This window comes from Sinohyriopsis cumingii, chromosome 10 (genome assembly GCF_028554795.1).
Source record: "Sinohyriopsis cumingii isolate HCF-2022 chromosome 10, ASM2855479v2, whole genome shotgun sequence".
Taxonomy (NCBI): domain Eukaryota; kingdom Metazoa; phylum Mollusca; class Bivalvia; order Unionida; family Unionidae; genus Sinohyriopsis; species Sinohyriopsis cumingii.
In genome coordinates this window covers 10,685,700-10,701,754 of record NC_142970.1, presented here as the reverse complement: position 1 = coordinate 10,701,754, position 16,055 = coordinate 10,685,700, and the positions used below count along the sequence as shown (strand labels likewise).

The window sequence follows — 16,055 nt, the reverse complement described above, 5'->3', positions numbered from 1 at the left end:
GTATTGCATGTTGCAGTGTCGACCTTGATCTGTGGTCACATTTCATTCTGGCAGATCATGTATATGTTGTTCATGTATTGCATGTTGCAGTGTAGACCTTGATTAAACATTACACTTTACACTGGATGATCATGGTCTTTGTTGTTCGTGTATTGCATGTTGTAGTGTAGACCTTGATTTGATATCACACTTTACACTGGGTGATCATGGTCTATGTTGTTCATGTATTGCATGTTGTAGTGTAGACCTTGATTTGATATCGCACTTTACACTGGGTGATTATGGTCTATGTTGTTCATGTATTGCATGTAGCAGTGTAGACCTTGATTTGATATCGCACTTTACACTGGGTGATTATGGTCTATGTTGTTCATGTATTGCATGTAGCAGTGTAGACCTTGATTTGACATCACACTTTACACTGGGTGATCATGGTCTATGATGTTCATTCACCACAGTGTAGATCAAGATCTACTGACACACTTTGTAAAGGGTGTTCAAAGTCTATGCTGTTTGCCTAAAATCATAGATGTGAAAAATAGCATAGACTAAAGTGCTACAGGTAAGCACTCTGTGTGACATTTGATCCGATTACATTAAGTTTGCAGTTAGGTGCACATTGAAAGTAGGTAGATATGTTATGTGCATGTTTAGTTCTGTGAGTGTGTCCAGAGAAGATGGTGTGAGCTGTTGTCATTTTGCTTTCATGCAACTGTTAATACAACTGTAAAAAGGTACAACCACATGCCTACATGTTATACAACAGTAAAGACTGGCCCCATGCATTAATGTTATAAAACAACAACAAAAAAATACCTCATGCATACATGTTATACAGCAGTAAAGACCGACCTCGGCATCCATGTTAAAGAGCAGTAAAGACTGACCTCATGCATACATGTCATACAGCATAATTCATGATAAGGTGATGGGATCTGTTTAAATAACTTTGTCAAATTAGGGCAAGTGTATTACAGATCTTTAGTCAATATTTGGCATATGCATATATATATATATATATATATATATATATATATATATATATATATATATATATATATATATTAGTATGACTTTTAACACAGTTCACTTTGTTTCATTATTCTTGAAAAATGACTTAGCTTAACAATCTTATATATCAGAAGACTTGAGAATTAATCATTCCATTAGGGTGAACCAGAAATTCCAGAGTCCAGGGTCATCACTGAGACACTACAGACACGCTGCCCATGCACACTTTGCCCTTCGTCATTTTCTTGGTCATAAATACTGTAATGTATGTCATGCTTATGTTGTTAAATATTGGCTGTCAGTTCATGGGTTGACAGTTGATGTCACTTCAGGGTTTGACAGCTTTGATGTCACTTCATGGTTTGAAAATTTGCTGTCACTTCATGGGTTGACAGATTTGCTGTTATTTCATGGGTTGACAGCTTTGATGTCACTTCATGGGTTGCAGATTTGCTGTCACTTCATTGGTTGACATATTTGCTGTCATTGAATGGGCTGACAGCTTTGCTGTCACTTCTTGGGTTGACAGCTTTGCTGTCACTTCATTGGTTGACAGATTTGATGTCGCTTCATGGGTTGACAGATTTGCTGTTGCTTCATAGGTTGACAGATTTGCAGTCACTTCATGGGTTGACAGATTTGCTGTCATTTCATGGGTTGATAGCTTTGCTGTCACATATTGGTTTGACAGCTTTGCTGTCACTTCATGGGTTGCAGATTTACTGTCACTTAATCAGTTAACAGATTTGCTGTCATTTCATGGGTTGACAGCTTTGCTGTTACTTTGTGGGTTGACAGATTTGATGTTGCTTCATGGGTTGACAGATTTGCTGTCACTTCATGGGTTAAAGATTTGCTGTCACTTCATGGGCTGACATATTTGCTGTCACTTCATGGATTGAATATTTGCTGACTCTTCATGGGTTGACAGTTGATGTTACTTCATGGGTTGACAGCTTTGCTGTCACTTCATTCATTGACAGCTTTGCTGTGATTTAATGGGTTGACAGCTTTGCTGTCACTTCCTGGGTTGACAGCTTTGCTGTCACTTCATGGGTTAGCAGATTTGATGTAACTTCATGGGTTGACATATCTGCTGCCACTTCATGGGTGGAAGATTTGCTGTCACTTCATAGGCTGACAGATTTGATGTCACTTCATGGCTTGACAGATTTGATATCACTTCATGTGTTAACAGATTTGCTATGACTTCATGGGTTGACAGATTTGATGTCACTTCATGGGTTGACAAGTGAGTTTACTTTATCTCTTTCATCAAGTGAATTAACTGTTTACTATAATGCATATTGTTCCTAATGATTTGGTTTATACCCCTGATTGAGTTTATTCATCTGATACTTTAAACTCCCTTGAGAGTTATTAGCATTTGTTCCATGCATGTTGTGTACGGCTTTGCATTTTATTTTTCTGTTTTTGCCTTCAATGGGCATTAGTGATTCTAATTTGGTTTGTATTTTTCTAGCTAAGGTAGGTATTTTGTTAAAGTTTCCCCATCCTTGCATCAATCTCAGTCTCTGGCTGCACATTGATTGCCATTATTATTTATTACGAATCATTCTAATTCACATTATCTGTGTTGAGAATTGTGCTATATTTATACTTGGCCTAGCAGTCCTCACACTTCCTGTTTGATTTTACATCACATCTTTGGATATCAGCCATAGGCTTATTTTTAATATTAGTTTTGGATAACTTTCCTTCATTTTACTAACTTTATTAACAATTTGCCCTACTGTTTTATTGCCAATCTAGCAGTCCACAGCTTTTCGTTTAGCCTTTTCACTTTATTATCTTGAATTTTTATCTGCTTATCCAAGCATTGCTTCCTTTGTGTATGTAAACATTGTAAAAACAACCAAGTGAAGTGGAATTGTGATATTACCGTGGACTTATTTGGTGCATTACCTTGTGCTACATTTAGTCCCATTGAATACAAAATTATAAAAGTTGGCTAGCCTTGTGGGGTCAGGCATGAGGAGCATGAGGACTCCTTATTAAAACCTGATGCATCTGTGGACAGGCAGGAGTGTGGTCAGGCATGAGGACTCCTTATAAAAACCTAATTTATTTGATGCATCTGTGTACAGGCAGGAGTGGGGTCAGGCAAGAGGAGCATGAAGACTCCTTATAAAAACCTGATTTATCTGATACATATGTGGACAGGCAGGTGTTGGGATAGGCAATGAGGAGTCCTCATGGTACTCCTACCTGACCCCACTCCTGCCTGTCCACAGATACATCAGGATTTTATAAGGAGTCCTCATGCTCCTCCTGCCTGACCCCACTCGGGCCTGTCCACAGATACATCAGATTCAGATTCTCACTTATCTCTGTGTGAATCTGAATTTGGATTCAGCTAGTGTGGGTGTGTGAGATAGCTTGCCAGCAGATTCCCATGAGTCATTGGTTTTTACCATGGTTTTCCTGAGTTTTTCCTCCAATAGTTACACTGAGTCATGTATGCCCTGTAAAGAAATGCAGCATTAGACCCCCAAAAACAACAGTATGGGTTGAACACTCATCTACAGCTGGAGGGACTTGTTACTTAGGGTTCATGACACACTCCACATCAACAATTTATAAATGAGAGCAGTGTTCTTAACTCTTTAGTGGTTTATGCACTAAACTAAAGGATGCTGCTTGATGGTCTCCTGACACCATTAGTGGTGTTCCTCAGGAGACAAGGAGCCACTCATGCAACTTTGAGATTTTGAGATTCCTTTTATAGGCAATTTCAGATAGGACTACCCTCCGAGTTTGTAAAATCAAAATATGTTGATGGTCAGTCTGTCAAGAAAAGAGGAGATATATCTCACACCATCGTGAAACAGCCAATCCACAGCAAAATCCATGTTCCAGCTTTGAGAGACTACTTTGAGGGGCTTGTTTGACACCAAGCTTAACAACAAGCTCCCTTTTTACGTTTCCCAAATTCCAGACCAGAGGGCATGGACAGTGAATATTTCCTGACTGAAGTGAGGTCATCCGTTCTTTTATGCCTTTCCATCATTCATGATAAACCAACAGGTCATTCACAAAGTAAGGCACTCCACTGCTTAGTTCAATTTTATTATTCCTCTGTGGCCAGAATGATCATGTTTTAACAATTTATTTCTAACTGCTGAAGAAGAGGAACCACTTGTTGCAATGCAGTCTCACTCGTACACATTAACCCACATAAGTTCCACCTATATGTATCACAAATGATCTCTCAGCAAATGAAAAAGGGTGTTGATCAAAGTTGCCAAGTGCATCATTTTATCCAGGAAAAGATCGATGTCTAAGGGTCATGATGCCAAACAGATAATCTGTTATGATCAGAGCAGTCTTAGTTCTACCTCTATGAGCACAGTGTTTGATTTTCTGTGATTCCTTTTCAAAGAGAAACAGGTGTCTACTGTTAAAGGCTATTGAACAGCCCTTACCAACAGTCAATTCGCAAAGACCTGACCAGTGAGACAGACTCTCATTTAGCAGACAAGATCAGCTGTTTGAGTTGCAAACACCAGTGTCCTGCTTACTAATGTTTAAGTGGAGTCTTTCTTTTATCGTGTGATCGCTTTATAAACCCCTCTATCAATCTTTGGGTGATGTTTTCTTCAAGACCCTTAATCTCAAGACAGTGTTCCTGTTTGCCTTAGTGTCTGTGAGACATACAAAGAGACATATGCAATATCTTTTGAGACTATCAGTTTAAGTGGGAATCAGTGTCTTATTTGCCAGCTAGATTGTATTGCATTAACCAGTTGCTCACTTCTGAACAGTATCCCCAATCGCAGCCATATATTTGCTTTGGACGATCAAAATAGACTTTAGTATCCAATCAGGGCTTTAAATTTTGTTCGGCAGCCTCTAAAAGGAGAAGAAAAGGTAGGAATGATAACTTCCCCCCATTAATGGTTAACTAATATTTCAGCATCCAATATTTCTAGGTGGATTGCAGTAACAATTGAAACCTTACGAGTCCCATACTGAGTCCAGGCTTCCATGAATAATAAAGCCCATGAAGTTTGAGCTATTTCTTCCTAAGTTACCTATCTAACTTGTTTGTCTTTGGAGAATTTGATGAAAGCCACATTTTAGTGCTCGCACACGACATATTCCTTATTTTGCTTTTGCTTATTGCCTTATCAAAGCAAATGTAATTTTTTTTGAGACCAATATTTGTTGCTTAGAAAGTTGTCAGAGCAGATTCCATCCCTCAGTAGTCTCTTAATATGCAATGATGGTGAGTATTCTTTATTTTTGTTTGTCAGTTGTGCTAGCCTCATATTGTCACCAAACTGACACATTTCAGCTATGCAAAGCAACAAGTATGGTATTACTGATATTATGGTTGGAGGATAAAACTAATAGTAAGGATGTAATAATTATCTGTTGCTATTATCAAACACCCTCTTCCCATCCTGCATTGATGTCTCACTAAATTATGCTGCTCACGATCAAAACAGTGACAGGTAAAGTATACGTGGGCAGCATAGTACATAGTGCGAGACTTTATTAGACATATAGCTAAATAGTGTTAGAACTCCGGGTGATGTTAGCCCACCTCCCCCATCATGAAATGGACTAATTAGTTGTAAAGAAATTCATTTTTTAGCCCCAAATACCATGTCATAGCCTAAATAAGGTGTGAATTTTGATTAAAGACCATCTTTTGTTGATGTGAACATTTGGTAATCCAGAATGTGTCATCTTGGGTATATGGGAGTCAGGCAGGAATGTTATATTTTGGTAGTCTAGACACATCCATATTTTAGCCATAGTGTCCTGTGTACTGGTATTCAATTCAGGTTGTATATGTATGATATGTGTACATTTATGTGTCAGGTATGTGCATTTGTGTGTGTATTATAATAACTAAATTTATTTTATTATATTGTCCACCTTTCTCATCAGAGCGGAGCAAGACTGCACAGACAGGGGACATATTAGGTGCTAGGTGGGTGCAATAGATACTAGCTAATTAGATTTGGTTTTGTGTCTTATTTCATATGATCACTATCATAGATAATTATCATCTATTGATAGGTAAACTATGAAACAGTATTATCACTTTGTACTGATGATTGGAAATTAACAGCCGTGATGGGTACCTAAACCCATTGTGAAGGAAATGGTCTCAACTCCAATAGGTGAGTTCAGTCATCATTTGTATATTGTGAAAATTGAAAATAAGTTTTTCTAACATTATGAACGCATCAACATATAATCTTTCTTAACTATATCATAAAAACTAAATTTTCTTAGATATACCTAGAGATGCTTTAAATTATAATATTTAATTTTACCATTAGCATATCCATGGCAAATGAATTTCATAATTCTATTATTTTGCATTTTATATTGCAGTGGTGAAGCTGACTGAGAGGTTCATGGCATTAATGAGAGAGAGAGAGAGGGGGAGAGATAACTGTGCTGGAATATACAATGTAGGATTATATTCTGAATCCTAAACAGCAATTTCCAGAATTTGTCCCAAACAGTTTCAGTATTAAGAGTTTTGGCCAAGTGAGCATTCTGAAATTAATGGCAAACATTAAATGATTTAAACTTCTTTGTACATTCGGTAGAGTTGTATTGGCATTGCCACATTACAATACAGACACTGAAAGGACATTTTTGCATTCTGAGAAAAATTCAGTCCTATTCTAAAGGGAACCTGGATACAGTGACAATATATACTCTTTAAAGTGTTAAGCTAGACAATGATGACAACTGGCAGCAATACAATCCAGGCATTGATCTTATAGACAATGATAACAACTGCCAGCAATACAATCCAGGCATTGATCTTATAGACAGTGATGACAACTGCCAGCAATACAATCCAGGCATTGATCTTATAGACAATGATGACAACTGCCAGCAATACAATCCAGGCATTGATCTTATAGACAATGATGACAACTGCCAGCAATACAATCCAGGCATTGATCTTATAGACAATGATGACAACTGCTAGCAATACAATCCAGGCATTGATCTTATAGACAGTGATGACAACTGCCAGCAATACAATCCAGGCATTGATCTTATAGACAGTGATGACAACTGCCAGCAATACAATCCAGGCATTGATCTTATAGACAATGATGACAACTGCCAGCAATACAATCCAGGCATTGATCTTATAGACAATGATAACAACTGCAGCAATACAATCCAGGCATTGATCTTATACACAATGATGACAACTGCCAGCAATACAATCCAGGCATTGATCTTATAGACAATGATGACAACTGCTAGCAATACAATCCAGGCATTGATCTTATAGACAGTGATGACAACTGCCAGCAATACAATCCAGGCATTGATCTTATAGACAGTGATGACAACTGCCAGCAATACAATCCAGGCATTGATCTTATAGACAGTGATGACAGTGATGACAACTGCCAGCAATACAATCCAGGCAATGATCTTATAGACAATGATAACAACTGCCAGCAATACAATCCAGGCATTGATCTTATACACAATGATGACAACTGCCAGCAATACAATCCAGGCATTGATCTTATAGACAATGATGACAACTGCCAGCAATACAATCCAGGCATTGATCTTATAGACAATGATGACAACTGCCAGCAATACAATCCAGGCATTGATCTTATAGACAATGATAACAACTGCCAGCAATACAATCCAGGCATTGATCTTATACACAATGATGACAACTGCCAGCAATACAATCCAGGCATTGATCTTATAGACAATGATGACAACTGCCAGCAATACAATCCAGGCATTGATCTTATAGACAATGATGACAACTGCTAGCAATACAATCCAGGCATTGATCTTATAGACAGTGATGACAACTGCCAGCAATACAATCCAGGCATTGATCTTATAGACAGTGATGACAGTGATGACAACTGCCAGCAATATAATCCAGGCATTGATCTTATAGACAATGATGACAACTGCCAGCAATACAATCCAGGCATTGATTTTATAGGAAAATGTTTCAAATGTTTGTGCTGCATGTACAGAGTGTGTAGAGGACAATAATCTAATGTGAAAAACATAAAACACATATTCTAATTTTTTAAAAAAGAAATGTTGAATGATAGTATTTGTTGCCTCATTTGCAAGCTAAATATATGGTCAGTGGAAATCCCCTATCTATGAGGTCAAAACTCCTGACCAAAGTTTGCAAATCTCCTGATATGTTACAATCTGACATGCCATTTTTATCACATGTATGCTTCATTTTTAAACTTTATTAAACGACATAAACTTCTGTACAGCTTAGCGAAATATAAGCTAACAGGAACAATGAATTCAGACTTCTTTGCTCCAGTGTTTATTTTATCTGTATAACATGAAATATGGACATGGAAAGAACTTGTGTGAAATATTCAAATATTCATTTATATGATAAAAGAACTGTGTCAGTCTATTATGTTTATTTATCCAACTTTTGATGATGCAATGTATTTTGTTTGATTGGTGTTTTATGTTGGTTAACGAGGATATTCTGTTAATATTGTACTATATACAATATATCTTAAGAGTGAACCATCATTGATTGCACAGAAAATGATAATAATGGTGCATTGAGTTACCTCCCCTAGAACACAGGACAGTATTGATATGCCATGCATTTGATCTACCAATGAGATATCTTAGATGACACTGAGTTAAGTTTTTTCCTGTAACATTACTGTATATATATCTTATTGTGTAAATGCAAGTTTAATTCATGTAACATTACCATATGTGCAGTATCTTATTGTGTATCGACAAGCTTATAACCAGTAACATTACCGTATGTATATATTACTGTGGAAAGACAAGTTTATTTCATGTAACATTACCATATGTATATCTTATCATGTAGCGAAAAGCTTATATCCTGTAAGATTTTATTGTATGTATAAATTACTGTGGAAAGACAAGTTTATTTCATGTAACATTACCATATGTATATCTTTTTCATGTAGTGAAAAGCTTATATCCTGTAAGATTACTGTATGTATAAATTACTGTGGAAAGACAAGTTTATTTCATGTAACATTACCATATGTATATCTTATCATGTAGCAAAAAGCTTATATCCAGTAAGATTACTGTATGTATATATTACTGTGGAAAGACAAGTTTATTTCATGTAACATTACCATATGTATATCTTATCATGTAGCGAAAAGCTTATATCCAGTAAGATTACTGTATGTATATATTACTGTGGAAAGACAAGTTTAATTCATGTAACATTACCATATGTATATCTTATCATATAGCAAAAAGCTTATATCCTGTAAGATTACTGTATGTATAAATTACTGTGGAAAGAAAAGTTTATTTCATGTAACATTATCATCTGTATATTATGTTGTAGATATATAGTATATTTGTCATTGCAAATTGAAAATTTATTTCAATGCACTGTTGTTTTTTCCTCAGGTGTGCTCCATAGACTTTTGATTATAATGTTAGTGGGTTTGTACACAATGCATGGTCCTAAACACTTTGATTTTTTACTGATATGTGCACCATCTGCTTCATTTAACATTCATGACATGCAGAACTTTATTAAATGTGAAAAACAAATCCATCTGTAGCCAATAAGATGAATAAAGGATTGTTCAATCAAAATGGTGTGGTCAGAGATACAAACATAAACAGAGTTATTTTATATATGGTGAAAAAATAAGTGTGTGTGTGTGTGTGATTTGGATTTTTAATGTAGCTTTAACAATTTTTCAGTCATTTTGCTACGATGTCTGTAGTGGGGGAGTTTATAGTGATGTCTAGTACTGAGGCATCATGCCGCAGACATGTAGCATGATATCCCACCCAGTCACATTATCCTGACACCAGGCCGACCAGTCCTCTAACCTCTTAATGCTGAGCACAAAGTGAGGCAGCTGTTTGCACCATTTTTGTAAGGTGGCACTCTACAGTTTCATATTTTGCATAGGGTTAAAATTTTAAAGAAAAAGAATTTCCCTGGCTTTCCTCACTGGTTATACTGGCTGTTTTAAAAAGACTTTGTATATCTTAGGTATAATTCAAAGAACCTTTAATTCCCTTTATTTTCATGTATGATTGATGGGTGTACTATGAGTTAAAGAGTATACAGCTTGGCCTTACTTCAGATGTGCACCTTTCAAAAAAGTGCTAGTTCTACTTGGTGATTTCCACTTCCTGAACTTCAGAGGTAAATTGTATAAAATAGAGCCAATAACTTTTTTTATATTTTCTATATTTGGTAATTCATTCATTGCACTTTAAGAAGCTGGTATTGTCTAGTGTTGCAAAATTAATTTTCCCTATTTAAATAGCTGCTATGGATAGTGTGCTTTAGACTAATTCAGACTGATTTGTTTGAACAAGGGAGCAGTCATTTTAGTTAGCAGTGTGCTTAAGTCGTGTACAATTTCTAAAAGTACAATATCCAAAGAAATATCGTCCACATTACATTAATGTAGCATAGAGGTATGCCAACATTCTCTCCATTGTGCATGTTTTAAATGCGAACAACTTCACCTTACATACATCACTCTCAAAAGTACATATTAACTGTTGAGCGCCCCCATAAAGAGAACATAGGTATTATTATTGTATGATTTAATTTTCATTTTATGGCTGAAACATTTAAGTCACAAGCATCTAAACAGTCCTTTTGAATAATTCTCCTGCATTCCCCCCGCCCACAGAACAGTATTCATGAGTGTCAGAGGCTCTAACAAGTCCAGCCCCCCTTATGATAAAAAGTGAGCTATTTTAAGAATGCACATTACATTTTGTAAACATAGTAACCAATGCTGAATGACAGGAACATGAAACTAGCTAGAATTATTTCTAAGATATCAACAATGAATTTTAGAGTTTGAAAAAGGGATGAAACAGATGAGGTTCATAAAGGACAAAGTGTAAAATATTTGCCTATTGTTTAATATGGAAGAAGCGAATTTGCTTTCTCATGATTTTTTTATTTCATTGCAAATAAATGAAAGAAGAAAAAAACATTTTCACTATATATTTAGTTTACTTATTGCACAGTTTTAAATTAAAGTTGACTCTATTCCTATATTTTAAGACTTATAATTTCCCCATAATTAAGGTCACTACTCGCACAAAAATGCCTCATGGCAAATTATGTAAGCAAGAGCAAAATCAGCATATTTAGCTTATTTTCATGCTTAACATCAGTATGAATGTACCATGTTATTCAGAACATCATAATAATTAAAGGAAAATTAAATAAAAAAAGTGGCGCTCTACAGTTTTGTATTTTGCATAGGGTTAGAATTGTAAAGAAGAAGCATTTCCCCAGCTTTCCTCACTGGTTATACTGGTTATTTAAAAAAGACCTTGTATATCTTAGGTATAATTCAATGTACAATTTCCAAAAGTACAATATCCAAAGAAATATCATCCACATTACATTAATGTAGCATAGAGGTATGCCAACATTCTCTCCATTGTGCATGTTTTAAATGCGAACAACTTTACCTTCCATACGTCACTCTCTCAAAAGTATATATTAACTGGTGAGCGCCCCCTAAGTCCTTGGTATGACTCGGTTGGGGATCGAACACACGACCTTCCGCTTCCGAGGCAGATGCTCTAGCTACTAGGCCACTGGAGTTGTCTGGAACAATAAGTAACTACATTTTGATTGGAATTCTGGCAACGTATGATATATGAGACTAACTGCCACATTTTACTAACAGCTAACAAGTTAACAGTGACAGAAGGTATGGAGTTCCAGTGATAATGTTGTTAGGGATGAAATAATAGAAAATTGACACTGTCATCGGGTATAGAATTCTAGATGAAATAATAGAAAGTTGACAATGTCAGCTGGTATTGAGTTCCAGTGGATAACCTAGTTAGGGATGAAATATAGCAATTTGGCACCATCAACAGGTATAGAATTCTAGTGGACGGTGTTGTTGGGGATGCAATAATACCAAGTTTACACAGTCATCAGGTATAGAGTTCCAGTAGATAACCTAGCTAGTGATGAAATAATAACAAGTTAACAATGTTAGCAGGTATAGAGTTCCAGTGGATGATGATGTTAGGGATGAGAGAACATTTGTAGTAATCTGGAAAAGTTTACATCTGTGAATATGCAAGAATGTGGTAATTTCTATTAATCCGTAAAATTTGTATCTGTCAGTGCGAAAGTTTGGTTCTTTCTTGTAATCTGTAAAAGTATGCATCTGTCAGCATGCTAGAGTATGGTACATTCTAGTAAGCTGTTTGCATCTCACATTATGGAAGAGTATAATACAGTCTAGTAATCTGTAATAGTTTCCATCTATCAGTACGCAATATTAAAGTACATTCTAGTATCTGAATTAATACATATCAATAAGCAATATATAGTACATTCTAGTAATCTGTAAAAGTTTACATATTGATAGGCACAGGTATGGTAGATTTAAGTATTCTGTAAATGTTTACATCTACCAGTTTTCAATATTAGTGTTCATTCTAGTAATCTGCAAAAGTATGTATTTGTCAGTAGGCAATATTATGCTACAGTATAGTAACCTGTAAAAATGTATATATGTCAGTAGGTAAAAGCAGGGTACATTATATTATTCTGCAAAGGTTTGCATCTGTCACTATGCATGAGTGTGATTCATTCCAGTAATCTGTACAAGGTTGCATCTGTCAGTATGCAAGAGTATTGTGCATTCTTGTAATCAGCAAAAGTGTGCATTTCTCAGTAATGGTACAATCATGCAATTAGTTAAAAGTTGCTTGTCAGTAGGCAAACGTAAAGTACATTATAGTGTTCTGTGAAAGTTGGCATCTGTCAATATGCAAGAGTATGGTACATTCTAGTAATCTGTACAAGTTTACAACAATAGGCAAAATTGTGGTACATTCTAGTAATCTGGAAATTTGCATCTGTAAGTATGCAAGTGTGATAATCAGTAGTAATCTGTACAAGATTATATTTCAGTACACTCAGATATGGTACATTCTAGTAATATGTAAAAGTTTATATATGTCCATATGGAAGAGTATTGTATTTTTGCTTTGGTTTTTATAGTTTTATTCAATAACAGCAACAAAACAAACACTGATAGAGTGTAGTAAGCAGACTTAACAATGCAGGGTTGACACTGGTAAATGGAAACTTTCCACTGTTAACTTGACATCTTACCCTGCATTATTGTTTAATGTTACATTAATGATATTGCAGGCTTCCATGATATTGTCATCATTTCTTGTTGATTTTGAACATGAATGAATGCAGGGTTTGAACCATATTTAGCAGAATGTATTCTTCTGACAGTTAGTTGATTGATAATTTAAGTTGTCTTTAAGCCAGGGCTGTATGCACCAGATTTTGGGCAGAAGATACTGTCTATTACCTTTCCCATTCCACACAACAACAAAATTCCACATCTCATACCTCTGTCAAACTTTTGCAGACATCTTGCACACACTGGATTAGGATGAAGTAAAGGTAAAACTTGATGGTGACCACAATGAATCGAATTAGGGTTTAAAGTTAAAATACTTGGGTCACTGTGACTGAAAGATTGTTCCTGCACAATAACTATTTTTGCATCTTATTTCAGAACAAAACGTTGTGGTTGTCATGCAATGAGGTGATGAATAAACTATTGATTTTGAGTTCCAGTGTCAAGATCGTTGCAGCTGAAATGAAAAAAATTGTTTCATCATGCTAATATTCAAAAACGCATACCAAAACGTTTTGAATAGCTTGCATTTGAGGTACGATAAGATCTTGTTGATTTTATGCTCACACTTTGGGAATTGTGAATCAAAGAAGAAAATGGTTCAGTACAAACATTTCAGTTCTCTTCTCCACCATGCACTTTCAAAAAAGTTTGTGAATGACGTTTATGTCATGTAAGAAAGGACCTTATTGAGTTTTGAGTTGCCAAATGACCAGAGGTCTTATTACCAAGGCTGATGGAAATTTGTTTTGCTGTATAACTTTAGTTATTGGGCACGTTTCATAACTAAAGTTTGTAGATGGCTTGCTCCTAAGATGTGGGAGAGGTCTATTAGGTGAAAGGAGCAAAGGGAAAAGTCTCTGGATTTTGCAGAATAATATTGGGAATCTGTGAATGACTTCAAAATAAAGTAATAAAAATCCCCCTTGATTCAGGAACTTGAAGCTCGAAAGTTAAAGTCATGGCAAGTCTGATAAGAAAATAATGGCTTTTGGACAGTGGGTTTAGTTAATACTACATATCCTGACCAAGGATTGTAGTCATTGAGGGCTCCTGGTCAATAATCTCCCAAGACAACTTAGCCCTATGAGTTCCAACAGTTCTTTGTTTATTTAAATTATGTGATTATTTGAATATGAATTAACAATATGGAAATCCCAATTTGAAAATGATGGGATGTTTATTGCCTGTTTCAAGTTGCCTTCACAAAATGTATACATAAATTCTTATATAAACTGATTTGCTATGGCATCCAGTATAATGATGAACACTTTTCCAGTCAAAGTGAATATATTATAATGCACATATATGAGTTTGAAGACAAAAAAGTCAAACCAGTCAGAGATTGTACATATTTGTTTTGCTTATTTCTATCATATATAGGTAGCATAGGTTTTTTGGATTACTATATATTTTTGAACTGTACTGAGTATGTCCATTTCATTAGAATCAGAACTGACTAAAGGATCACTGTAATATTTTATTCGTCCACTTCCTCTTTGGATAGACAGTTGTGGATCGGCTTGACGTTATTTGATTAACTGTCTTCCATTGATACGTATAAACTTAAGTGATCATTTCCTAATTGTTCCACAATTAAATTCGCCCAGGGACTAACTGAATTGCCTAATTTAAATGTAATCATGCCATCCCGTGAACTAGAAATATTGCGTTATCCAGGTCAGTATACACATTCATACATTATATACATCAATTATCACATATCCCATTAAAGGGACCTATAGTATTGCTCAGGTCCACACACACACACACACACACACATATATATAATTCCAATTTTTATAAATGAAACGGGTTTTCTACAATACGATTAGCTATAAACGGTCACGTGATATTGATCTGTCATTTTTTACACTTGTACTTCTTTTGGTTTTTGTACTGTTCGCAATATAAATAAGCATTGCAGACACATCATTGTGAAACGACTGTTTCTTTTTATATTTTTTTATTCAACATAAAGTATAAATTATAGTCCTTTTGTACTTTCTCAAATATTCTTTGATTAAAATGCATAGTTTACATTTTGGCATTCGTCTGCTATATAGTCGCGAAGAAATGGCCTCAGTTGCTCGACACGAGCCTGGTGTTGAGAAAAGAAAAAAAAACAATAATCTAAAGGAAAAAGATACACAGATTTACAAAAATACCTTAGACTACACCCATGACCCGTTCTGACATAGGACCCTCTTTATCATAATATATAAGAGAGAAGGTACGGAACTTCCAAATACTTCGTTCCACCCATGACCCTCGCTTTCCTTATGCTATTTCCGTTTTTAAAGGCACGCGTCCCTACTATATAACTTGTTTTACTCCTGAGATATTTTTCTGTTAATCAAGCCATTATTGACTTTTCTGCGATGTATCAAACTGAAATTACGGGCTCCGAAACATGCGATTTTCGCGAATTTTTACTTTGAGACAAGTCCGAGCTCATGTGTTAAGTATAACCTTTTGAGCCATCCATATTTCGGCGTTGACGTTTGTGCTGCATAGTTTACCTATTTTGAAAATAAAGTCGCATGTGTATAATGTATGTGCAGTGAAGAAGACAATGTGTCTAATTCTTGCATGGAACAGGATTCCTAAACTTGAATCGAGTTAATGGTAAGTAAAAACTTATTTTGCATCCACCCCTATTCTGTAATTCAAGAAGGGATGCACCATAACTCTTTTCACCGGTTTTCACATGTGCAAGCACTTGTACAAAAAAAAAAAAATATCGCGAAAATCGCACGTTTCGGAGCCCGTAACTTCAGTTTGGTACAATGCAGAAAAGTGTTTGGGTGTTGGTGGTATGGTGAATATTAT

The 16,055-nt window shown here is 35.6% G+C and overlaps 1 protein-coding gene across 1 annotated transcript in view; it reads left to right on the top strand.

Annotated features, from left to right (window-relative positions):
- The window catches only part of LOC149789589 (uncharacterized), a 56,108-nt gene extending 40,843 nt beyond the window's left edge, over positions 1-15,265 (top strand). The window contains exon 8 of the mRNA XM_089971610.1: positions 6,385-15,265. The gene's annotated coding sequence lies outside the window, so the exon portion shown is untranslated. The remainder of the gene's footprint in view (positions 1-6,384) is intronic.
- Positions 15,266-16,055: the final 790 nt, after the last annotated feature.